Here is a 27,696-nt window from a genome sequence, read left to right as displayed (position 1 = left end):
ATTTCATCCGATTTTTTGGAGTGTACCTTTAAAAGCAGATTTCTGTTTAAGGTCCATCTGTCCCACATCACTTCTCAAGAAGTTTCAAATCACCGTTCTCCATACTGAGTGTGAGCTTTACATTTCACACAACGCGGTTACATACATAGCCATCTGTTTCATACTTCTGGAGATAGTGACCTGAGCTTTCTGACCATGGGTGCTGGTAATCTGAGCGGTGTGTGATCACTGGTCTGCAGACCGGCAGCTGTTACTTAGGCTAATGTAAAAATGCTATTGATACAACAGGCCGGCCATTATCTCCATTAGAAAGTGATGTTGAACTGTTCAAACTTTAAAGAAACAAAAAGAAAACATGAAAGGATACAATTCTGATAATTACTTTTTGTCCAACTGATCAAAATTTCTTTGAAATTTTTATAAGTATGCTCAGATATTTTTTTTTTTCCAGTGCAAAATAACTGATAGGTAATAATCAATTTATAAATAATTTACTTATCACTTTAAACTATTGTGCATTGATGGGCATCAAAGCTCATTCCCACCAAATGTGTTCTCATGTGTTTTCCAATGCAGGCTAAATGCATGCTCATTTAGACTGCAAATGTTACATTTTTCTTTTCGTTCGATCTCTTCCGATAGGAGTAATCACTCTCTAGTCGACAACCCATTCAATCAATATGCCAATTATGGGAAAATGCATTTCAATTGATAGTAATATACGATTGTAAGTTATGATCAAGTGTTATTGATGGCATCTCTGTTTCCACCATTTAATCTCGTAATCTGATTGATTGAAATACGATTGTATTCATGAACAAAGTATCTCAGGGCTGCCAATTGATGTAAATTGATCAATAGTTTCCGGCCCCAGCAAATTAACTCGGTTTGATCGAATCCGAATTAAATTGAATCAAAATTTTTCATAAAGTTATGGTTATTTGATGGTTTGCAGATTTGATAGTTTTTAATCATATGCACGTAATTATTGAATAAAACATCAAAGCTTGTGTGGCCACCATAAGGCCCCTTTCACACAGGCTTTCCGATCCGGTCCGCCTGTCAGTTTTTCAGGCGGACCTGATCGGATGCTCCATGCAGCCCCATGGAGCAGCGGATGTCAGCAGACACATTTCCGCTGACACCCGCTGCTATCCAATCCAATCCTGTCCGTGGAATCCGGACGGATGGAAACCCTATTTTCCATCCGCCTGGAGGATTGGATCGAATGAAAATGGACAGGCGGTCCGTTATCATCCGATCTCCCATAGAGGAGAGCGGGGATCTGACAGCTCCATCTCTGCAAAGTAAGTGGAGACGGAGCTGTCATCTGCCTGCTCAGCAGGGATCGGCGGATCGATCCCCGCTGAGAAACACAGAGTCCGTCGGGCGTATCGCTCGCGTGAAAGGGACCTTAGACTTCATTCCCACTGACAGTGACATACATGCTTTTATATGGGCTTATAAGACCTTTCTAAATGCATTTGTGGCAGGATTCCCAGCCGTTTTGTTGGATATGGGTCCCCTTGGGCCACCAGGTTTAACACAAGTACCCCTGTGCATGTTCCTCCAAGTGTGAACGCTGAGACAATGACCAGTCCTGTATCTTTGGGGTTTTTGTATTTATTGAGAACTTGGATGGGAGAAGGGAATGAGTGGGATACTCCTTTGGCTCAACTATGCACAACTTTCTAGGGACAACTAAAAACGCTTCTTGGCGCTGACTTGAAGCTGGCTAATTGCCGGTCAACGCCGGTTGACGCTGGTTAACGCTGGCTTGCTGCCTTTTGACTCCAAACTGACCTTGGACTTCTCTCTCACATAAAGAAGTCCTCTTTTAGCTCCCTTAGGCACTCCTTGCTGAGGTAGCTACTTGTGCTGCTGCTAAACACTTCAGGGCCCACACCGACACCTTCTTCCTCTCACTTATCTTCAGGGCTTAAACACTGGCACCCCCTTTCTCTAAGCCTTCTCCACAGGTTAACTGGCTCCTGGATCCCCTTGACCTTCTGGAGTGGTCCCCTCTCCTAGGCTGACCCCTGGGCAGTCTCAAGTACTCACGATACTGTTTTTCCCCGAAACTTCTGCCCAGCAGCTCCACTCAGTCCACAGCACTCTGGTTCCCTCCTCTGCAGCTCAGCTCAACCTTTGTCCTCTAGGCCTCCCAGGACACTCTCACTTGCGCTGACAGGAGGAGAGACAGCCATCACCCTCCTCCTGGGACTCTGCTTCCCGCCAAAGACACTATGTGCTCCCCTTAGATTTATACCCTATCCCAGGATGCTTTGCAGCAGATTCTGCCCTCTGAGATGGATACAATTGGTCAGGTTTCCTCCACTGTCCAAAAAGAACCCTCATTGGACACAGGGGGGAGACTCCCCAGACTCAGCAGACACCCTTGGAAGCACATGACAGCCTAACCAAATGATCAGGCACCCCTGATATGCAGACAGGGCCACCCATATGCTTTTTCCTAGCACCTACCTAGGAGGGTGCTACAAATTTATGATTATGATTTTAAATGGTATAATTCACACTATGGGGTCTGCAAGTGCAGTTGCTCCAGAGCTTAGTAAATGAGCTGAAGCTCTGTCATCCAATCACGTGGAAGCAAAAAATGTTATTTTATTGCATGTGATTGGGTACTCTTTGCAAAGTGAAGCTTTACCTCATTGACAAAGTTCTAGCAACTGCACATGCAGAGGGCAACTGCACAGTCTATTTGCATTTAGTAAATAAGCCCCTATGTGTTTACTAATGTCTAGGGCTCATACACACAGGTTCAGAGGGCCAGACACCATAAACAAGGAGTCACAAATGTTTGTGTAGAGCTGCAGCCAGCAGCCTGTAGAAATCAGTGGAAGACACAATGTATGTACTGTACACATATAACTGCATAGCCAGGCTATGGAGATATGTACACATGGAGCTGCTTGGATGTGCAGTAACATGCATAACATTGTGGAATCTGTCAGCCTGTCATTGATTTGTGCAGACTGCTGTACACATACACTTGTGACTGCTGGGTGCAGAAATACATTCCTTTATGACGGTGTATGGTCTTCTGTTGCCCATGTAAATGAGCCTTTAAATGTGGTTGCTACTTTTTTTAGATACTAAATTTAGTAATTTAGAAAAAGATAGAAACGTCGGGTTGATTTACTAATGGCAAATAGACTGCAGTTGCTCCAGAGCTTAGTAAATGAGCAGAAACCCTGCTGACTTTCATCATCCAATCATGTGCAATCGAAAATTCTTTTTTTAAATATTCCTTGCAAGTGATTGGTTATTCTCTGCAAAGTGAAGCTTTACCACATTTACTAAGCTCTGGAGCAACTGCTCTTGCAAAGTGCAACTGCTCTTTGTAAAGTGCACAGTCTATTTGCCTTTAGTAAATCAACCCTAGTGTGTCCAGGGGAGGATTAAATATTCTGAATGCATCTAAACACATGTTAACGCATGTAAAAGGCAGGAGGAAGTGATCTGGGAAGTATAACATTTGTATTGTACTTCCGAGATAACATTTTCTGCACTTAAATAGAACAAAGGCAGGAGGCAAGTGAATGTAGCCTTCCTAACAGAGCAGATTCTGTGCTCACTAAGCTTAGTAAATAGGGTGAAAATGCATTCACATCTATCATCCAATCATGTGCCATCTAAAGTATTTTTTTATTTCACGTGCACATATTTAGGTAGTGGGTGAATAAGTGGCCAGACAAGGTCATCCAGAGCCCAGGGCAAAATTGCCAAAATGCTCCCCCCCACTCACACACACACACAAGATGTATGAGCATTATGTGTCAGCAAAAAGCCCTAAACGAAAACATTAAGCACTAATCTGCAAGCTCACACCCAAGCATAAATCCCCCCTCTTCCCCTCCTCTCAGTACAAATTTGCCCCCTGTTTAAAACCCCCATCTCAGCACAGATCTTTAGCCCCCCCAATCCCCCAAATACCCCCATCTCCAACCCCCCCCCCAAAAAAAAATCCCTCCTCTTGGTACAAATCCTTTACCCCTAAAATTTCCCCTCCTGGTACATGCCCCCCCAATTAAACCCCCCCCCCCCCCATCCCAGCACAAATTGCCCTCAAATCCCCAAACCTAGCACAAATCCTCTTTCCCCCTCCCAACACAAATCCCCAAATGTCCCCTCCTAGAACAATACTTACCCCCTGCAGTGCCCCAAATTCCCCCGTCCAACCCTAATCCCCTCCCCCAATCTCCTTGTGGCGCCCCTCCCCTCCCCCCACCTCATATGATACCACAGTGCCCAGGGTGGCCGCCCCTCCTGCTCACTCTTTGTCTTGTCCCTGGGGTGAAAACAGCCAAAGGTTCACTGAGCTTAGTAAATGTGGTGAAACTGTGTTCACTATAAAGACGAACCAAAGTCCCTATAGTGGGGGATGGACCCTTGCCATAATATGCAGATATATGCATATTATAACTTGCACATTATGAAACACTTATCTCTCTGTGTGCTCTCCTTTAGTGGTGACAGGTTAGAACTGTGATCCCCACTTTGTCCACCAACTTCGCCATCTCCCCTTACCCTTTTTCTGGGTCCCACAGTTGTTCTCTGCACCTTGTTCTGTAAAAAAAAGTGTTGTTCCAAAATACTGGGGTTGATATACTAAAGGTAAATAGACTGTGCACTTTTCAAAGAGCAGTTCTACTCTACAAGAGCAGTTGCTCTAGAGCAAGGGTGTCAAACTCAATATCATCAAAGGGCCGCATAAGCAGTATGATTGCCCTCAAAGGGCCAGTTGTATCTAGGGTGTGCTACATACAGAGTGCAGGGTTCAGGAGTGCATTAGGTACAGAGTGTAGGGTTTAGGGGTGCACTATGCACCGTGTGCAACCCCCCCCCCCCCCAAAGCTTTCTTGCATCTCTCTCTCCTACCTGGCCTGGCTCTAGTATCTACCTGTGTAGGCAGCTCTGCCTCGCCTTTCAAAGAGGTCTTCTCTCTCTCAGTTTCTGGAGATCTGTATCTGCCATTAGTGTGTGCAGGGATGTGTTACCTCCGGGAGCTGCTGTGTTTGCAAGTGACAGCGGAGATCAGAGGTTGTAGAATGGAGTTTCATCATGCTGCGGCTGCAGAACTGGGTGCGAGGGCCAATTGATAAGCCCTAGAGGGCCAGATTTGGCCCGCGGGCCTTGTGTTTGACATGTGTGTTCTAGAGCATGGTAAATGAGCAGGAGCTCTGCTGACTTCCATCATCCAATCATGTGCAAGTAAAAATGCTGTTTTTTTTTTATTTTCCTTTCATGTGATTGGGTACTCTTTGCAAAGTGAATCTTAAACTCATTTACTAATTTGGAGCAATTGCCCTTGCAGAGTGCAACTGCACTTTGCAAGGTGCACAGTCTATTTGCCTTTAGTAAACCAATCCCACAGTGTATGGTACATAGCATTAAATCTGAAGTGTAGTCATAAAAAAATAAAAAACATTCTCTTTAGTGAGCTTACCTGTAATGAAGATTGTCCCACAGCATGCAGGCAGGTGGATCCTTTGGAAATCCTCACTGCCAGGATGCCCCGTCCTCTTCCTATGACCTAACTTCTGATACTGCAGCATTTATAGCTTTGGGTCTTCTGTGAAGCTGCTGTGGAAAAGCTCCAGAGGAAGACCCACATTCTCCTCCCGCTTCCTCTATTGAGAAATAGGCTTTTGTTGCTTTCACTGCCGGTAACATAATCTGTGAATAGAGGAGAGTCTGAGAAATCACAAGATTTTCTCCCTCATTCAGGCCCCATGCACACAGGGCGTCAGAAAAAACGAGCTGCAAAGCTATTTCTGACGCCAGGAAAAAGCGGCCTCAAAAACGTGCCTTTAGCAGCATTTCGCATTGGCGTCAGTGCGCGTTTAGGCGCTTCGGCGCTTAGCAGCGTTTTTAAATAAACACAACCCTCTTCTATTTGTGACCAATCACATTTTTCTTTTTTCACATTTTAAAAAATGCCTGACACTGCTAAAAGCCGTTATACAGCGTTAAGCCGCGTTTAGGCACATTTAGCAGCGTCAGGCGTTTTTACAGCTTAACGCTGCTGCTCCTGAACGCACTAGCCCTGGGTTTTTTTTGCAGCTTAAAAACGCATATGCCACTTGGAGCTCCTAAAACCCTGTGTGTGCACGAGGCCATAGAATAACATAGAGGGCGTTTTTTAGCTGCAAAAAAAAAATTCTGACGCTCCTAACAGCAGCGGCAAAAACTCCCTGTGTGCATGGGGCCTCACTGATCTTGTTGCTGACACTGAAAGCAATGAAAGAACTTTCCTGAATAGATGAGAAGGGAGGAGGGTCCTCATCGCAAACCTTTTCTCAGCAGCTTTACAAAAGACTCTAAACTAGTATTAACCCCACCTCACCGGAAGTTCAGCATCAGGAAGAGGACGGGGCATCCCTGCAGTGAAGATTTCCCCAGGATACGGCTGCCTGCACAGTATTACAAGTAATTTAGGCCACTAAAGCTATAAAGAATGTTTTTATTGACCAAATATCAGCTTTAGGCCTCATGCACTGCTACTGTTTTTGGCTTCAGGCATTTTTTCTACAACCAGTAAACTCCCTAGCATGTGGTCCTAAGGGGTTGATTTACTAAAGGCAAATAAACTCTGCACTTTGCAAGAGCAGTTACTCCAGTGCTAAGTAAATGAGCAGAATCTGACTTCCATCATCCAATCATGTGCAAGCAAAAATGCTATTTTTTTGCCTTGCACGTGATTGGGTATTCTTTGCAAAGTGAATCTTTACCTTATTTTTCTAAGCTCTGGAGCAACTGCTCTTGCAGAGTGCATCTGAACTTTGTAAAGTGCACAGTCTATTTGCCTTTAGTAAATCAACCCCAATGTGTCCATGCACACATAGGCTTTTATCAGCAGTTTCTGACAGGGACGTTTTCTGGCTGGAAAACCCCCCAGAACTAGTGGGTTTGAAGAGGAGTTTTTCCGCTGTAAAAATGCTCTAAGGCTGGGATCAAATTAGGCACTTTTCCACTGCAAGTACCGACTTGGCTCCACACGGCCCTGCCTGGCTCGGTTTGGTTTTCCACTGCATGGTACCGCATGGTACAGTGTTGGAACGGTTCGGTACAGTTTGGTACGGTTTGCATTTCCACTAATAGTAAGTGGGTGGGATAACAACGATTCTCTGACCAATCAGTGGCTAGTAGTGACAAACAGTCAAGGCTGCATGCAAAGGATTGTGGGATATGGTACCGGTATGGCCCTCTTGGAACCACAACCAAGGTGGTACTGTTTAAGCGAGCCGTACCATTCGGTTCCATGTAGTGAAAAAGCGCCGCAGTACCGTACCGTACCGAACCGTTCCAACACCGTACCATGCAGTGGAAAAGCGCAAAAGCGAGACGAACCGTACGGTTCCATGCAGTGGAAAAGCGCCAATTGATGCGATGCTGGAACCATAGCGATTCCTCTGCAGGTTCCCGCATCACATTTTACTCAGTCAGTTCACACTGCTCTCTGCGAACAGACACGGGTGTCAATATAAAGTTAATGATACCCCTAAATTGGTTTGCAGAAGGCAGATGAAATCGGATCGTAAGAGTCTGGACACCCATGCGATCCAATTACAGTGCGGACCCAAAAAAGGATCCTGCACCATTTTGATGCGAATGCTATGCAATTTCAAACAAACTGTATGGCTGATTTTGCATCACACAGACATCGCATGTGATGTGCACAGCAATGCGGTACAAATCACATGCAATGTATAGCATCGCACTAGTGTGAACCCAGCTGTACTTTGAAAAACACTGAAAAAAAGCTGAAAAACGCGGCTATTTATGAGCATTTTTGAGCCATAAGCTTTTGTGGAAGTATAGTTTTGCAAAAAAAAAAGCTAAAAACGCAAATGCTAAAAAAACGCATAAAAACACTAATGCAGAAAATGGAGCAAAATACTAAAAAACATGCGTTTTATCAGCAGCATTCTACAGCTACAGCTACTTGTGGTTTTATAAGGTCCAGTGTGCACGAGGCCTTAAAATAATAATAAATACAAGTTTGAATCTGCTTGTTACTCCCCATGTGTAATCCTGCATGAATGTAACCCTCTAGGCCAGGGCTGTAGCCTCAGCATGCTTGTGTTTAAATAACACATGACAGCACATCACAGGGAAATATACGCCATATATACTGCCAGAGTACAGTGCGGAACAGATTTGTTAGACTGATCTAAATAGGCTAATTATATTTTATTTGTCAGAAGAAACTATATAACGGAACTCAGGACAAAGTTGATAGCTTGTCCTGTGCTGCTGATTCATACCCTTTTCCCCTGCCCTGCTGCTTTGTTTACCCGCAAGGTGCCTCCAGAACAAGTTATGTGTGTGTTATAGATTAGAGCTTACACAGGGCTAAGGGCCCTCCACTTGCAGTCATGTGACAGTGTTCAGGTTGGCGAATTGGACGCTTAGGCACTGAGTATTGCATTAGTGGAGAAAAGGGAGATAGTCACATAGCCCCCCCATGCCTGGAAGTACGGCATTTTACATTTTAGTCGTAGAGGTTGTGGGCTGTTGAGTCTATGGATTTTGCATCATATGGAGCTTGCGCTGAACGCCTTTGGATGTGGTCTGTTTGGTTCATGTGTCCTCCACTGCGACCTCCTGCCGGTTGGTTTAGATGTCTTTTATTCTCTCAGTAGGCTCCGAGGAAATACCTGGGCCTCCTCTGCCACATTTTTCTGTTAGACGCTTGTTCAGGCATACACTCTTAGTCCCGGTTCACACTACCGCGACTTGTCAGGCGACTGGTCAGCCTGACAAGTAACGGTCCATTCTGTGCTACGGGAACCGTTCTAATAGGAGCGACTCAAGTCGCTCCGACTTAGAAAATAGTTCCTGTACTACTTCGGGGCGACATCGGAGCGACTTGCATTGACTTCCATTATGTGAAGTCCGTGCAAGTCGCGCCGAAGTCGCGGTGCACGCGACTTCACAGGTCGCCCCCCGAAGTCGGATCGCCATAGTGTGAACCGACACTTAAGGGGCAGGCTTCTCCCTTGCCTGTTACGGCACACTCCACGAGGGCGCTAGTGCCTCTGGTGCTACCTGGTCTGTGCGTTCCCTTACTAAATTTTCACTGTTGATGTGTTTACATCTTCAGGGGTTTCTTTTGGCTGCAAAAGTTTTGCAGACGGCTGTTTACAATTTCTTGTTTGCCCCTTTAGGGGTTATTTGGGTGGTTGGCATGTTTGCCAGGTTGCTCCAATTTGCTTTTTGGTTTCTCTACCCCTCATTGTGGCACTGCTTTGGGACATCCCAATGGTCAAGGTTCAACGGAGCTGTGTCCGTCAATGAGTGTAAGAGAAAATGGGGATTTTTTTGTCACTCACCGTAAAATCTCTTTCACTGAGTTCACTGATGGACACAGCGCTCACCCCTCTATTGGGATTTTTACTTCTGACACTGCTTGGTTACAAACTGGATGCCTATAGCAGAGAAGGGGTTTTATGCCTATGGGCAGGTGGTGCTAAGTTCTTTTTCTGCCTAGTGTCCTACTCCTGTAAGTGGCGACATAACCCAATAGTAAAGATTCAACAAAGCTGTGTCAGTCAATGAACTCAGAGAAAGGGATTTCTCTATCATTCATCCACAGACGCAGCTCTATATCTCTTAGACCATTGGGTTATTAATGGCATCCCCTTGCATCTGCAAAAGGGCGGCGCGTCCGATATACACGCATTCCGGCAGCTAGAATAGTGTGAACCTAGTCTAACATATGATAGGTAGCCACAGGCATCCTGTTTTTTTTATTGATGATCCTTATAATATTATATTATGTTTACGATTACATCTAAAATGATGTAAAATTTGTAATATTTAACTGGCTAGACGCTGCCAGCCAAAATAAAGGTGTAAACTGCTTGTCAGTGTTCTGGGAAGTAGTAACATAATAGTGTATGAGTCATTTTGTGCCTTATGTCTCAGTGGTTTTTGTAGTCTCTGAAGTATATTAATAATGTTTACTATGTGCTGTCCAATGGGAATTATCTACAGCATATCATAATGATGAGAGTGGATGCTAGCATCTCCCCATAGGGAAACAAAGCCTTGTATGTATAGGAAGTATGGATTTTGTTATATATTGACAATGCAAACTTCTACTAACATCCTCTTAGAGCTCATACACACAAAAGCAAAATAAGCTGGGTTCAGATCTGTAATGTGTACATTTTTTTATTGCGGGATCTAAATACAGTTTTATCATATGTTCTGGGCCCATACACACAACTGAATACAACTTGGTCACCTGGAGCTGCATTTAGCTGCAAAACAATCTGAAAATCTGCGTCTACAGTCATCTGTGTAGACGATATTTAATGGTGGATGCATGTAAATATTCTCACATTTACATGCATCCAGCCAAGGCTGTTAGAAATCACAGGGCCCAATACAGCTTACCTAATAGGGCCCCTTTTCCCCATCCCAAAGTGACTGAGATGGGATGTCAGTCCCTTTCTCTGTAGTCTCAGCTGCACAGATGAAGCATTGTAACGCAGTTTACTGTGCTTCAGTGATGAATGGACACAGGAGTGATTGGTACTAATCACTCACTGTGTTCATTCAGGAAAGGAGGGGGCCACTAAATTACATATTTACCGGCCCTTTCCCCCTGCTCTTCACTCTTAAACATCCCTCTGTGCACCTGCAGCAGCTGCCAGCGGGAGAGGAGGGCAGGACAGCTGGCATCGCTGCATTTGAAAGTCAAGTGGCACTCAGGGGGGCCTGGACAACAGACGGAAGGGGTGCATGTGCTAGAACCAATCCACCTGCAGTGCAGCTGGAGGGGGAAAGTAGAGAAGCTGGCAGCGCAGCAGGGGAAGGCAGAATAGGATCAGTGTCTGCATTACAACAGTACAGCCGGACCTCCTGCTCAACAGGGCCCCAGCAGTTCAAAAGGGGGACCCGGGGCCCGGTACAAAGGGGCTGGCTGTACTGCCTTGTAAGCAGCCCAGCATCCAGTATTCAGTTGCCCTATTGGCTGCTGCCTCTGCTCAGGGCCGACATGTGTCAACAACGTGCAACAAGAGGTTGCCTGCAACACACTGTTGATTTTAACTGTTCGCTCAGTCTGCAGTTCCAAATGCACATTTACATGCATTTGTAATACTTTTGCAGCATGCTTGCAGCACGTTCTTGTCCCATTTTTGGTATTTTTTTTTTGGCAATATTTGTTTTTTTTTTACTAAGTTGTATTTACATGCATTTGCAGTGCTTTCGGGTGTGTTTATGTGCATTTTGAACATTTACATGCAAATAAATGTAGCATCATGTACTTTTTTCAAAGGCATATGAAAGCACCGCAATTGTGTAAATGTCCCCTAAATTAGTCATCTATGCAGTAGCTGCACATGCGCAGAATGACTGATGACATAGTGGGGTTGATTTACTAAGGAAAATAAACTGTGCACTTTGCAAAGTGCAGTATCACTCTGCAAGTGCAGTTGCTCCATGGTTTATTAAATGAGGTAAAGATTCACTTTCCAAAGAATACCCAATCACAGGCGAGGAAAATAAAAAACAAAAATAGCATTTTTGCTTGCTCGTGATTGGATGATGGAAGTCAGCAGAGCTTCTCCTCACTTACTAAACTCTGGAGCAACTGCACTTTGCAAAGTGCAATGAAAAGAAGAAAATCCGCACTTAAGGATAATAGGTTGGCTGCTGCCTACCTCCAAAATGTGACCCCAATGGGGTATATCTAATATTAACTCGGGGATGTGAGGTAAATGGTGCTGCCTATCTCAATATGTCCACAAGATCACGTAAATGGCAATAAAAAAAAAAAAAAAAAGTATCCAAATAAATCAAGGAAAGTGGTGCAATGTGCAAATTAGGTAGCCTCAAAATATAGATGATAAAAAGATGATAAAAAAATATTATAAACAATGTCAATAATTCCGGTCAGCCGTAGATAAGCAATTAAGTGATAAATGGTAGAAGTCTACACAGCTCCATAGCAGCCTACATACTAGCCCCACAGAATTCTACTAAGCTCTGTAGAAGTCCGCATAGCTCCACAGCAGTCTACACAGCCCCTAGAAGACTGCACAGCCCCATTGAAGTCTACACAGCCCCTAGAAGACTGCATAGCCCCATTGAAGTCTACACAACCCCTAGAAGACTGCACAGCCCCATCAAAGTCTACACAGCCCCTAGAAGACTGCACAGCCCCATCTAAGTCTACATAGCCCCTGGAAGACTGCACAGCCCCATTGAAGTCTACACAGCCCCTAGAAGACTGCACAGCCCCATTGAAGTCTACACAGCCCCTAGAAGACTGCATAGCCCCATTGAAGTCTACACAACCCCTAGAAGACTGCACAGCCCCATCGAAGTCTACACAGCCCCTAGAAGACTGCACAGCCCCATTGAAGTCTACACAGCCCCTAGAAGACTGCACAGCCCCATTGAAGTCTACACAGCCCCTAGAAGACTGCATAGCCCCATTGAAGTCTACACAACCCCTAGAAGACTGCACAGCCCCATCGAAGTCTACACAGCCCCTAGAAGACTGCACAGCCCCATTGAAGTCTACACAGCCCCTAGAAGACTGTACAGCCCCATCAAAGTCTACACAGCCCCTAGAAGACTGCACAGCCCCATCTAAGTTTACACAACCCCTAGAAGACTGCACAGTCCCATAGAAGTCTACACAGCCCCTAGAAGACTGCACAGCCCCATTGAAGTCTACACAGCCCCTAGAAGACTGCATAGCCCCATTGAAGTCTACACAACCCCTAGAAGACTGCACAGCCCCATCAAAGTCTACACAGCCCCTAGAAGACTGCACAGCCCCATCTAAGTCTACATAGCCCCTGGAAGACTGCACAGCCCCATTGAAGTCTACACAGCCCCTAGAAGACTGCACAGCCCCATTGAAGTCTTCACAGCCCCTAGAAGACTGCACAGCCCCATTGAAGTCTACACAGCCCCTAGAAGACTGCATAGCCCCATTGAAGTCTACACAACCCCTAGAAGACTGCACAGCCCCATCGAAGTCTACACAGCCCCTAGAAGACTGCACAGCTCCATCTAAGTCTACACAACCCCTAGAAGACTGCACAGCCCCATTGAAGTCTACACAGCCCCTAGAAGACTGCACAGCCCCATCGAAGTCTACACAGCCCCTAGAAGACTGCACAGCCCCATCAAAGTCTACACAGCCCCTAGAAGACTGCACAGCCCCATCTAAGTTTACACAACCCCTAGAAGACTGCACAGTCCCATAGAAGTCTACACAGCCCCTAGAAGACTGCACAGCCCCATTGAAGTCTACACAGCCCCTAGAAGATTGCACAGCCCCATTTAAGTCTACACAGCCCCTAGAAAACTGCACAGCCCCATTTAAGTCTACAGAGCCCCTAGAAGACTGCACAGCCCCATTGAAGTCTACACAGCCCCTAGAATACTGCACAGCCCCATTGAAGTCTACACAGCCCCTAGAATACTGCACAGCCCTATCGAAGTCTACACAGCCCCTAGAAGACTGCACAGCCCCATCGAAGTCTACACAGCCCCTAGAAGACTGCATAGCCCCATCTAAGTCTACACAACCCCTAGAAGACTGCACAGCCCCACTGAAGTCTACACAGCCCCTAGAAGACTGCACAGCCCCATCAAAGTCTACACAGACCCTAGAATATTGCACAGCCCCACTGAAGTCTACACAGCCCCTAGAAGACTGCACAGCCCCATCTAAGTCTACGCAGCCCCTAGAAGACTGCACAGCCCCATTGAAGTCTACACAGCCCCTAGAAGACTGCACAGCCCCATTGAAGTCTACGCAACCCCTAGAATACTGCACAGCCCCATTGAAGTCTACGCAGCCCCATAGGGTCTACACAAGGCTGTAGAAGTCTAGGGGGGCACTAATGTGCAGGCCCAGCCAGAAAGATGAAGACTTGCAATGCAGGATGTAAACAATCCTTGGAACCATGGCCTGGTAAGCATGCATTTGTGGAGGGTGGGTTAGGATTCATCAGGGGAAGGGGGCAAAAGACAAGATAGATGACACATGTATATTCCAGTTCTACATGGAGTTTAGTATTAAAAAATAGACAGTTGGTCGGTAATTGGTTGCCATGGATAACACAAACACATTGAATAAGCTACAGTTTTCTTGTTCCTTAGATCTCCTATGTCAGTTCACCCTCCCCACCCTTTTTGACAGGGATCTAAATCAGGGTTTTAGTCCAAATTCTTTTCTTTTCTTCTGGCAAGTCCCAACCTTCCATCACTTATCTCTTGCTTTCCCCAGGTTTATAAATCACTTATAGTGGTGAAAGCAGGCAGTACCTTGTTTTGAAGTAAGCTGACACCTCACATGCCGGGACAGCAGCTGTGGTGTATGCACTTTGTAGAGTTTGTGTTCCACTCTGAGAGTTTATGAAATCTTATCTCCTCGCTCCAGTGATGATACAGAATACAGCATTGTGTCATTCCGTAATGTCGGACTTTTCTTAGATGCAGCTAATGTCGTTTCATGTCTTGTACATAACCTGACCAAAAAATAGAAAATATAATCTGCTGTATTAAAAAAACATATGAGGGCCTGTTAACATTTGGGAAGTATATAAATGCACGTGTGTTAATGTGCGTTATGTCATGCATTAGTATGCTGCAATAAGACCTCGTTCACACAAGCGCTGAGGCCCGTATTCCGTGATTGGGCCGTTTTTTTCTGTGTTCCTGGTCAGCTGCGTGCAGGAAGCCCATTCATGTCTATTAGAATGCAGCGGCTGCAAGGACACACGGGCAGGCATGCATGTGACGGTGAGTGCCCTCCAAAACGCAGCAGAAGAAAACTGCATGTTCTTGATATTTGGGCCTCAGTGCCATTGTGAACAAGGTCTAAGGCAGTCTAATAAGAAAAAAATGTTCAGATTATCAGTCATGTCACACAATTTGTGCCACAATGCACTATGTTGTGTTGCCTAAAGCCTAGTACACACGCATAGATTATTGGCCGGGAATTTTCGGCCAACGTCCGATCGGCCGATTTTTGGCTTGTTAGTATGATGCTTTCGACAACCGACTCAGACTTTTCGGCCAAATAAAATCTGGTGTGCAGGCTATAAAATTTTTGTTGGCCGTCAACACAACGGCCAATTTTCCTTCAGTCAGTACAGATTTTGGCAGACTAAAATCTGATGAGCAAGACTGGGCATGCTCAGAGAAGAAAAAACACACGGAAAGTAAACCAACACATGACATCACTTCTGAAGTAGATTTTTGTTGGCTGAGAAAATTCGTGTGCAGTCTAGGCACATTCCAACCAACAAAACACAACTCTGGACAAAAGTCGGACGATCGGTCGGCCGATAATCGTTGCGTGTATACGAGGCATTAGTGTGTTGTTCAAAATTAATGGCACCTCAATATGCCAACACATGTGATGTGCGTTGACTCAAGGCATACATATAAATCAGTGCTTAGTGGTAGTTTGAATGGTATAGTAATGTAATCCGTATTTAGTACATTTATTTTTGGTAGGTATTTTTTTATATTTTAGCTGTCACTGAGTAATAAGGGAAACCTATACTTAGGGAAATTGAAGGGCTATTACTAAGCTCCTTCTGAAAATGCTAGTTATCTGACGATTTTTAGCACCAACACTTCTGAGCCTGAGGCTTTAAGTGTGCGGCCGCAGGCCGGTATTTGTGGGAGGAGCTAGCGGGCTATATAGCGCCGCCCCTCCGCTATGCCGGCCTGCTGCTGCGCTGAACGTCATTCGGCTGGTCAGGTGTCTTTTGGTGGTCACCTGACGTCGGCCGGATATCGCGGGATCGTGGTCCGGACTTCCGGGCAGGACGTGAGAGCACCGCTGCTGGCTCCGAGCCCCGCTGGTCCTGCGGCATCCCAGCTACTCCTTGCCTGTACTGGGGCAGCCTTCTCGGGCATCCGCCCCATCTTCTCAGCTTCCGGCCGCCGCCTGCTTGTCCAGCTGCCAGCGCTGCGTGGCTGCTTCTCCCCGCTGTTCAGCAGGGGATCAGGTACCCGTAGGGCATGGGGGGGGGAAGAGGGGGGGGGGGGAAGTCTTCTGCACACACTGCCTGCCTCCTCTAGGCCACGGCTAATTCACAGGCCCCCTTGCACACACTGCCTGCCTCCTCTAGGCCACGGCTAATTCACAGGCCCCCTTGCACACACTGCCTGCCTCCTGTAGGCCACGGCTATTCACAGGCTCTCTTGCACTCACTGCCTGCCTCCCCGTAGGCCACGGCTGAACCACGCAGACTCTCTTGCACACACTGCCTGCCTCCCTGTAGGCCACGGCTAAACCACACAGGCTCCTTGCACACACTGCCTGCCTCCATGTAGGCCACGGCTTCCACCGTCTGGCTCACGCACACGCTGCCTGCCCCCTGTCAAAGCCACGGCTACCCCCTTTTTAAGTGTTATGTTCTGTGCACTCACTGCCTCCTGCCAGCTTCGGTACCTCTGCCCACGTCCTTCTGCATTTCGGTGCCCTCCTGGTCACTTAGGTACCTTGCGTGGGGGGGGGGGGTGGGTGCTCGGGGGTTGGGGGGGGCCTCTTGGCATGGCAGGGTTGTGTTGTTCCTGGTGCCATGTCATGTTCCGGTGGGGGGTATGGGTGACCCCCCCCCCTGACCGTTGCCTTTCTCCTGCAGGTTCTCATCATGTCCTTCAATGCCGGCATCAGGTACTATGTCAGGTCCAGGTTCCTTTGTGTACCACACGGTTCCGGTTATCTAGTCTTCACAGACGCCGCTGGCGTCACCCATAGTCACCGTTAGGCTACTTCTCCCCTTTCCTCCACTCACTTAGTCTTCGGTCTGGCTCGCGCCCGGTGGTTAGGCCCCCGCCGGTTGCTCTTCTGGCTCATTCCACTCTTCTGTGATCCACCTGGTGATGCATCGGTGCCTGGGCACCGTCACGGCTTCATCACCACTATGCATACCGCACTTCATGTCGTTGTCCTCTTTGTTGGCACTGTCGTTGTTGCACTCCAAACTGTGTTGTTCTTGTCTCGTGTTGTCCCCCCCCCCCCTCCCCCGCAGGGCGAGTTCATACTGGCTGTCAGGGTTCAGGTGCTGGCCCCTAGCCCCCCCCCCTTCATAGCCGGTCCCGCGAGGCCAACTCCCCATCTCGTCGGAGATTCCCCGCCCCTCGGGCCAAATCAAAGCTAGCGCCTCGCTCCACCCTTCTCATGGGTTTATAGCTAGGGCCTCACCTGTCACGGCCACTCGTTTTGATTCTGTACTGTCACCGAGAGGCCAACGGTCCCGCCACCACGTCAGTGGCTCATGCCCCTCGGCCAGAATCATAGGTAGAGCCTCTCATCAGCCGCTTGGCATCTAGCAGGGCCTCACCTGTCACGGGGTAGTTAAGTTCTTCGCCTTTGGGCTTTAGCTAGCCAGCCAGTGATTCTTCCGGCACGTCACGGTATTAATCGGACTTGGGCTTTTTGTTCTTTGTTTTCTTCAACAGCGGGCCTCAAGGAGCCGTCCTGGAAGAAGGATCTTCATCCCCCTCCACGCCAGCCAGGCCCTGCACCCCCGCCAGATCTGGTACCCCCAGGGGTCGTCGGGTTCCACCCTCGCTGGGTTCATATGGGTCTTGGACTGTTCCGAGAATTTCGGCGGCGCTACGCCAGAAGGGGATCCCGTTCCCAGCCACGGCAAGGAAAGCGGAACTTTTTAGGCTGATGACGGAACATCCAGAAGATCCAGGATTGGGCACAAGCTCTCAGGGTTGTACGTTAGCTATGCAGGGGACCCTGGACTCTATCCTGTCTTCCTTGCAGTCCATCGGAGACAGGCTGACTAAGCTGGAAGACGCCAGTCCAGCTCAGAGGGGTCCTCCTCCTCCCTTGCCGGTGTTGTCCCCAGTTCCCGCCAGTGATCAGGGTAGGCCCCCAGTTTCCCTTTTCCCCTCTTCTACGGTTTCTCCTATTATCACCCCGGCCCACATGGTCCCCCCAGCTCTCCGCAAGGATATCTTGGAAGGGAAGGATGTAAACTTGGTGGCCCTCCTTATCGCCTCCCAGGATATGGTGGAGAATAAAATCTATAATTACGGGGATTTGTCCGTTGTTATGAAGGCCAGGGACCCCAGGCTCAATAAGAAACTCACGATCCCAGAGTTTGTCCTGGCCTTCGGTATCTACAGGGACGTATTGTGTTCCGTATACCCACAGCGGCGGGAGGAGTTAGATCTTTACCTGCACAAAATCGTGGATCTAGGGCACAAGTACGGAGGGTTCACCTTCTTTGACTTCCACAAGTCAGTCTCGGCCAAGGCAGCAGCGGCCTTGGCTCAGTTTAACGTACGGGTCGATTGGAGTCTGTTGGACACCGAGCTGTTCTGCAGGCACTTTGCAGGCTTGGCACCTCCCTCCTGTGCCACATGCTCCTCCACTACACACTCTGCCAGCCTGTGTCCCGTGGAGGCGGAATCCTCCCCGGCCGGGGTTCCAGGGGGGGGGGGAGCTGGCAGGTCAGAACAGCGTGGCCTTAGGGATAAGCTGGGTCGTCCTATCGTTTTCCTAGGTAAGGCCCAGGTTTGCAACAATTTTAACGGGGGGGCATGCAGCTTCAGTGCCTGCAGGCTGCTCCACGTTTGTTCCATTTGTTTTAGGGCCCACACCAAATCCATGTGCCCGTCCAGGATCAACCCTAAACAATGACTAGCCGGGGTCAAGGTTGAGGTGTTGGAATTCTACCTGCAGGCTCATCCTTCTCCTCACCTGGTGGAGTATCTGGTTCAGGGGTTCTCGGGAGGGTTCCACACGGGGCTGGTGTCTCTTCCCTCTGGGACACTGGAATGTCCCAACTTGCTGTCGGCCAGGGAGGACCCGCAGTCGGTGGACCTTTTGCTCGAGAAGGAAGTGCAGGAGGGGTTCATGTTAGGCCCCTTCCCGGCCCCCCCCTTCTCCTCCTGGCGTACCAACCCCATCGGGATCTCTACGAGCAAATATACAAATAAAAAACGTCTGATTATCGATATGTCGGCTCCTCATTCTTCCACCAACCCTAGCCTTAATTCCCTTATTCCATCAGCCGAGTTCTCTCTCCACTATACCACCGTGGACAACGCCATCCAGGCCATTCTAGGGGCAGGTAGGGCCGCTTGGCTTAGCAAGACGGATATCGCCAATGCCTTCAAGCTCCTGCCCATTCACCCCTCCTTATGGCATGTCCACGGTGTTAAGTGGAGGGAGAAATATTATTTTGCCATCAGGTTGACTTTTGGGTCCAAAAGCAGCCCGAGGATTTTCGATACATTCGCAGAGACTCTCTGCTGGCTCCTGCTGAACATATCCGGGTGCCCCACGGTGTTGCATTACTTGGACGATTTCCTATTGGTCGAGCGAAGTCAATGCACGCCGGTCAGTTTGAGGAGCACCATGGCCTTGTTTTCCACCTTGGGGGTCCCTCTGTCACCAGGCAAGACGGTCGGTCCTGTCACCAGGCTGGATTTCTTGGGGATTACCCTGGATTCCGTGTCCATGCAGTCTAGCCTCCCTCAGGACAAACTTAATCGCATTCGCGAGGTAGTTGGCAGGTTTTTGGAACTAGGGTCGTTTTCGAGGAAAGAGTTGCAGTCCTTGATCGGGTCATTGAACTTTGCCATGCGCATCATCCCCCAGGGCAGGTCCTTCATCTCCCGGTTGCTGCGGCTGTTGCCAGGTCTTCCGGAGGGCGCCATTTCCCACCTGGATCCTCCTGCCAGGGCGGACCTGGGTATGTGGGTTGAGTTCCTGGAAAGCTGGAACGGCATCTCCATGTTCATCCCGCCCATCTCCTCCCAGTCCCCCGTGTTTTGGACGGATGCGGCTGCCAATTCCGGGTTCGCGGCCATCTTTGGGGACTCCTGGTTCAGGGCTAGTTGGCCGGCTGAATCACTTGCCTTACCAGCTTTCCAGGAAACCTCAGCTTTGTTTGAGTTATACCCTATTGTGGCGGCTGCTGTCACCTGGGGTAGGTGCTGGTCAGGGATGGCAGTCAAATGTTTTAGTGACAACATGGCGGCCTGTGACATTGTCAATAGGGGCCGGTCATCATCCCTGACCATCATGAGGCTGGTTCGCAGGCTGACCTTGATTGCTGCCACTCACCAGTTTTTTCTGTACTGTGAACATATCCCGGGCCACTCTAACTCAGCCGCTGATGCGCTTTCCCGGTCCAAATTGCAGGTGTTTTTCGCCCTTCACCCGACGGCCGACAGATGCCCCACGCGGACCCCAGAGTTCGAGGAACTGGTACTGGACTAGCCCGGATCGTGGCGCATGGACGGGAGCTGGCCCGCATGGCTCTGTCAGCCAACACCAGGAAGGCCTACGACCGGGCCTGGTCGATCTTTCAAAGGTTCTTGGGGGAATTCGGGTTGGACGACCATTCGGTGCAGACGATGGTCGCCTTTGCTGCCTTTTGCCACCTCCAGCTCAAATTGTCCGCCAGTACTGTCAAACTGTATCTGGCGGGTGTCCAACACTTTGTCCTAACGCACCAGCCAAACTCCTTACCTTTTCTCAGGGCATATCCCCTCAAGAGCCTCCTGAAGGGTATTGGCAAGGTGGATCGCCATACCCCGGTCAGGCGGCTGCCGATTGATGGGGAGAAATTCCGGGCTCTCTCCAACTTGCTGGACTCGGCCCCTTTTGAGCCACTTACTAATACAGTTGTGAAAGCTGCCATGTACCTAGCCTTCTACGGCTTTCTCAGGCCCGGGGAGTTTACGGTTACTTCCTCAGCAGAGGGGCGCTCTTGTCTCCACAAACGAGATCTGGTCAAGCGGGGGGATCATTATGTTTTGACGCTCCAGTGTACCAAGACCAGGCAGGTGGGCTGCCCCGTTACCATCCCGCTTTACCCATCAGGGAATCTTTGGTGTCCGGTCAAAGTGCTGGATGAGTTCATGGCCCAGTCCCGGCGCTCTCCCAGCCATGCTCCACTTTTTACGTTACTGGGCGTTCCCCTCACCACGTCCAAGTTCATTTTCTACATCCGGACTCTTTGTATCAGACTGGGTTGGGACCCTGCAGCACACTCTGGTCACTCCTTCCGGATAGGTGCGGCTTCGGCTGCCTCCGGGAATAACACGCCAGGCCATATCATTAAAAGGCTTGGTCGGTGGGAGTCAGACGCCTTCCAGGTCTATATTCCTCACCCAGAGAAGGAGTTGAGACTGGCATTTCATAGGCTTGTGACTTAAGTTGTATTGAATAAAGTGTGTTGTTTTGCTTCCTCTTTTTGCCCTCTTTATTTACAGGCTACCCCCCTTACGTCGGTTCAGGCACACCACACCGACTTTCCACATTAGGGACTCGTCTTTAAGTGTTGACCACAAGTGTGCGGCCGCAGGCCGGTATTTGTGGGAGGAGCTAGCGGGCTATATAGCGCCGCCCCTCCGCTATGCCGGCCTGCTGCTGCGCTGAACGTCATCCCACCCTCCTTCACCCCCTTTTTCTCAACCTCTTACCTTTGGGGTGCCCTCTTTATTTACAGGCTACCCCCCTTACGTCGGTTCAGGCACACCACACCGACTTTCCACATTAGGGACTCGTCTTCAAGTGTTGACCACAAGTATAAAGATCAGGAAAGTCATAGAAAAGTCACACCCCTTTAATCTGCACATTTGTTCAAGGTTAAGTGGGGTACACACTAGTAGAAAATCTGCCGAAAATTCCCGTCCGAGGTAAAATCATACGATTTTCGGCTAGTGTGTACACAACTTTCAGCAGCCGATGCCGACATTTTCAATGGAAAAAAACAGAGGGACAAACACCAAAAATGTTATCATCCGTCCCCAGACGACCAATTTTCGTTTAATATGTATGCAGTACGTCCGTGAAAAATCATATACGAAAGACCGTGCATGATCTGAAGTTGCTGACAACCCGGAAGTCTGGGAACAAATGTCCCAAAAAAAAAATAAAAATCGGACAAGAAATTTCGTGAACATTATGCACTGTCAACTAAAAACGGTTATGACCGCTGAGCATGAGAGAGAAAAATCAGAGGATATTTCATCCGATTTTCGCCAAGTGTGTACGAGCCTTTAGTCTATTTAAAGCAAACCTACTGATAATCATAATAATGAAATATATGTATGTTTTATAATTAAAAAGCAATCATCCTGCTGCAGTGAAGAGATTGCACATAAGAGGATCATCCAGGCAGAATAATGTCATCTGAATGTGTTGCAGTTAGAAGGAAACCATTTCTCAGTTTCTCTCTACTGATCACTCACTCAGATTATTCATTGTAACTGTCATGCAGAGATTGAGAAACAGCAGCAAGTGGCTTAGCTATGTGCTTATTTAACCAAACATAAATGCAGTAATTCATTAAGCTACAATATCATTAAAGAAGTGTTAAATTGTGCTTGAGACATGCTAAAATGACATATGACAACATTGGCTCAGAGGCAATTGTAGCAAGTCTTAAGCACTTATCATCACTTTAAGTATATTGCAGCTTGATGTAGGCCTTTAAATACTACACAGGCACTTGGATTTATAGGGCTACATAATCTCTGTGTCTGCATCAGAGTCCAGGAAGCATAAGCTGACCCTGGTTCTTCCTATTGGCCATCGTGTCACTACTTTGCCCTGTAGTGAGTTGGAGGTAAGCAGAAGGATCCAGTGGGATCTACAGGGACCCAGGAAATCATACACCAGTAAAGTTGGCCATACACCAGTAGAATTTTTATTCAAAATGTTCTTTTTCTAAACTTCTTTGATTTTCTAATGGATAGTGGAGTCAAATCACTATTCCCTTTTGGCCATAGTGACGAGAAAATTAAAAGAAACACAGTGAACAATTTTTCTGAATTTCAGTACGATTGTTCAAATGAAAGGCCAACTAAAGGATTCACAGTCTTCCTTTGCAGAGCATACATTTAGGCAGATAAAAAGTAATATTAAAAGCTCGTTTTTGTTTTAAAGTAACAAACACGTTATAATGTGTTCCTTTTTATATTGTAAAGCGCTAAGGAAACTGTTGGCGGTGTATAAATCCTTTATAATAATAATAATAACAATATTTAACGCAATAGTTTTGCACAGAGCATGCCCGATCCTACACTTCTCGGGTCCTCCGTTGGGGGTCCTGGCTCCACCCCCCTGCCCAGTGCTCCCATAGCAAGTCGCTTGCTATGGGTGCCCCTGTGTTTGCTTGCTCCCAAGCACTGCTATGTGTGTCCAAAAGACAAAAAGAGCAGGGTTTCGCCCTGCCCCCCCCCCCCCGCACTCCTTGTCACTGGCCCTGATTGACAGGAGTGGGAGCCAATAGGAGCCATAGAATGCAGTAAGGTTAAAAAAAAACTTCTACCTTTACAAACACTTTAAGGCTCTATGTACACTTTGCCATGATTTACTGCGGCTGTGGGAAAACACAAAATGCTGCAAAATCGTGCCAGGATTCTACCACGATTTTGCCAGGGTTTTCGTCGGTTGGTGGTCAAAACGTTCCTGTTCTGAACATGATTCTTCTGCGTTCAGGAGAGGGATGTTAAGGGAGGTCAAACCTCACCTAACGGCAGCAGCTCCTAAACTCTGCTAAAAGCCTTTGTGTACATTGACACATGGGCTTTTATGGAGTTGAGTTTAGGAGCTCTGGCAAAAAAACATCAAGTTTAGGAGCTGCTAGTGTACATGAAGTCTAAGTGCCCACCAAATGCTACCCTTACTCATATTACAAAATACAATGCCAGACCTCGGACACAGAATGCAGCCTACCTCTGGCCATGCACCGCTCATACTATACTATACAAAGGGATGGTTACCTTCTCCATAAAGCTGGCCGCACACTAGTAGAACTTTGTTTGAAATTTAAGGTTTGTTAGCTTATGTTTAGTAGGGTTGAATTGGCGTTCGTTTTTGAATTCTAAGGAGCAGGATTTGAACAATTCTAACAGTGAATGTGGCTTTTGTTTGGGTAATTTCATTCATTCCACCATCGAATGTTAAATGCAAATTACATTTTGAACCATTTTTGAACAAATTTGTCAAGTCATTGAATGTACTAAGAATTTCTTCAAGAATGTTCATACAAATGTTGGCTCGTAAATCTACTTGTGTTCGGCCAGCTTAAAGGCCCGTACACACTTGACGAAAATTGGACTAAATATCCTCTGATTTTTCTCTCTCATGCTCAGCGGTCATAACCATTTTTTGGTTGACAGTGCATAATATTCACAAAATTTCTCGTCCGATTTTTTTTTTTTTTTGGGGACATTTGTTTCTAGACTTCCGGGTCGTCAGCAACTTCAGATCATGCGCGGTCTTTCGTATCCGATTTTTCGCGGACGTACTGCATACACATTAATCGAAAATTGGTCGTCTGAGGACAGACGATAAAAATTTTGGTGTTTGTCCCTCAGTTTTTTTTCGTTGAAAATGTCGGCATTGGCTGCTGAAAGTTGTGAACACACTAGCCAAAAATCGTACGATTTTACCTCGGACGGGAATTTTCGGCAGATTTTCTACTAGAGTGTACCCCACTTAAGGCACATCATTGGTTTTCTTTCAAACAGTTGAATGGATTACATGTCTTCTAAAAGCAGTTAAAGACCAGATTTCAGAATTTAAATTGTAAGATGTGTTGCCATATTGATAGAGACATCTGGAGGATACAATCTTAACTTTATAAAGAGTTATTAGAAGAGATGTTTGCACTGTTTTAGGACACTATAGAACTCTCATGGTGGGCACTCACAGCTGAGGATAAAACAATGTGTTTTTGTAGACGGTGATGTTTTTTTTCCCAGCCTAATTAAATTTGCTTGGTGAGGGGGTTTGCACAATAATAGCACAAAGTTGCTGATTCACTTGTTCCCCTCAAATCAGGTCACACAGGGTTTTTTTTACTATGAAACATTGTTTTCACCGCTAAATCTAAGAAACCTTTTGCCTAACTACATATCATGTATAATAAATAAGCTACGTTAAGAATAATAATTATGTAAGCTTAAGCAAACATAATAAAATGTGCATTAAAAGAAAAAGTATAGTGTATTTTATTGAAAAGATATTTTGAGTTGTCATTGCACTGTTTTTTAACCGCTTGCCGACCGCCGCACGACTATTTACTGTGGCGGTCAGCCCCTCACAGGCAAAGCGATGTAGGACTACGTCGCTAGCCTGTAAGGCTCTAGGGAGGGAGCGCGCGCCGCCGGAGGCGTGCTCCCGCGCAGTCACGGACCCCCCCCCCCCGTGTGTGTGCCCGGCGGACCCGATGTCCGCCGCCCACTGCGATTGTCCGTTACACCGGAAGAAAGGCAGGCGGCTGATGTAAACAAAGCCGCCTGTCATTCTTCCCTGTGTAAGAATGGAGATCACACGGTTCTACTATGTAGGACCGTTGATCTCTGTTCTTACACTAGTAGCCGCAGTTAGAAACATGCCCCTAGGGACACACTTAACCCCTCCCTCTCCAATAAAGTTAACTCCTTCACTGCCAGTGTAATTTTTACAGTAACAGTGCATATGTATAGCACTGATTACTGTAGTAATGTCACTGGTAACCGCGAAAGTGTCAAAAATGTCAGTCAAGGGTCCGATCTGTCCGCCGCAATGTCGCAGTCCCGCAAAAAAAATTGCAGATCGCCGCCATTACTCGTTAAAAAAAACCAACAAAAATGACAAAAATCTTTCCCTTAGTTAGTAAACGCAATAACTTTTGTGCAAACCAATCAACATACGTTTTTTGCGATTTTTTTTACCAAACATAGGTAGCATAAAACAAATTGGCCAAAAATGTTAGAAAATTTTGATTTTTACATTTTTTTAGGGGAATTTCATATAAAAAAATTGGAAAAATATTGTTATTTTTTCAAAATTGACACGCTTTTTTTGTTTATAGCGCATGATCAAAAAATCGCACAGGTGATCAAATACCACCAAAAGAAAGCTCTGTTTGTGGGAAAAAAAGGACGTCAAACTCGTTTAGGTACAGCGTCGCACGACCGCGCAATTGTCCGTTAAAGTCACACAGTGCCGAATCGCAAAATCACAGGAAGGGGGTAAAATCTTCCGGGGCTTATTAAGTACTTTTGGTGTGACCTTTTTAATTTTAAATGCTTGAGTTTCTATATTTTTGAAACTTAAGAACAATTTGTAAATGTATTTACCTTACCCCTGCTTCTGCTTGCACCACCTAGTTGAGGGTCATGTCACCATTTCTCTGCTGAGTTCCCAGGGAATGCTGAGTAGACCATATCTTGCAAGGAGATGCTCCTGAACTGTGCATTCTTCTGAATCTCGCTGAAATAATGTTGATGTCATCCCCTGCAGTACAAGAGATAAAAATATTTATTAGCTTTTTTGAAACAGGTTTTACTTTTTTAACCTTATTGCAGTGTTAACATTTGGAAAGTTTAGGCTCCGTTCACATGTAGGCGTTTTGGGGGCGTTTTTCTGCTCTAGGATCAGCTCTCAAAACGCCCAACAAGACAAATCCTATTCATTTCAATGGCCCCTGTTCACATCTGAGCGTTTTGACGCCGTGAGCAAAACGCCCAACGCTCAAAAAAGTACATGAGCTTCTTTTTGGGTACATTACAGGCGTTTTCCATTGGTCTCTAGTCAATCTAAAAACGCCTGCACAAAAAACCCCTGTAAAAACGCCTGTAAAACGCCTGAAAAAACGCCCATAAAAACGCCTGAAAAAACGCCCATAAAAACGCCTGTAATAGCAACACCAAGATGCGAACGTAGCCTTAGGCTGCATTCACATGTCAGCGTATGGATCATGGGCAGAATCGCCGCGATTCCGCCCGTGATCCGGAGATCATTGCAAATCGCGGGACGCCTGTGCGTTGCCCGTGATTTGCAATAGCACCCCAAGCGCTGAGCGATGTTGCCACGATTTCCGCCTGCCGAATCGCGGTAACATCGCGCAAAAAAAATAGCGGGACGCAATACGCTCCAAAGAAGCTCTTGTACTTTTTTGGGCGTAATGCGTCCCGCGATTTTTTTTTTGCGCGATCTTACCGCGATTCGGCAGGCGGAAATCGCGGCAACATCGCTCAGCGTTTGGGGTGCTATTGCAAATCACGGGCAACGCACAGGCGTCCCGCGATTTGCAATGATCTCCGGATCGCGGGCGGAATCGCGCCACGATCCATACGCTGACATGTGAATGCAGCCTTAGAAAAAAAAAAGGGACCTTGTTTGTTATGCAAAATAAAAAAACAGAATTGTTGGCTCACCCTTGCATCTCCAAGACACACTTAGAAATTGTCAGTCTTCCCTTTTGTAGACAGGGCTGGGTTATCAAACACTTCAAATTATTGACTCTTGTAACCCAGTTGACCAGGGAAAAGGCGAAACACTGCATTACAGGTTGTTTTTATTTCTAGTGGGGAACCTGCAAATTTGTTGTCCAAAATTTTGCAAATCACAACTTTCATAAATCCGAAGGATTCACCAAAAAAGCCCTATGGCAAACTCTAACCTTATCTCCAATCCTCACCATTGGGAAAAGATCAATAATCAAAAGACAGATGTGATACACCTTTTTGGTTCAGGTCACATGACCACTTGGATCAGTACATCTGCATCCAAGGGGTGGTTTCAGCCACAGCATTGTAGTTCTTCCCGTCACAGAAAGTGGTGTCTGGAATACACAGGTAGAAAGCTGTTCGAGAAAGGCTTAATTTACTGCTACAGGCCGAAAATTCTTTATAAAACAAGATTTC

At 47.0% G+C, this 27,696-nt stretch overlaps 1 protein-coding gene across 2 annotated transcripts in view; it reads left to right on the top strand.

Annotated features, from left to right (window-relative positions):
* ITGA6 (integrin subunit alpha 6) overlaps nucleotides 1-27,696 on the top strand; it is a 144,172-nt gene that overhangs the window by 36,296 nt on the left and 80,180 nt on the right. The gene's annotated exons all lie outside the window — the stretch shown is intronic.

The sequence above is a fragment of the Pelophylax lessonae genome (genome assembly GCF_965119305.1).
Source record: "Pelophylax lessonae genome assembly, chromosome: 6".
Taxonomy (NCBI): domain Eukaryota; kingdom Metazoa; phylum Chordata; class Amphibia; order Anura; family Ranidae; genus Pelophylax; species Pelophylax lessonae.
The sequence above is the reverse complement of the archived record's forward strand: the minus strand, read 5'-3'. Positions and strand labels throughout refer to the sequence as shown.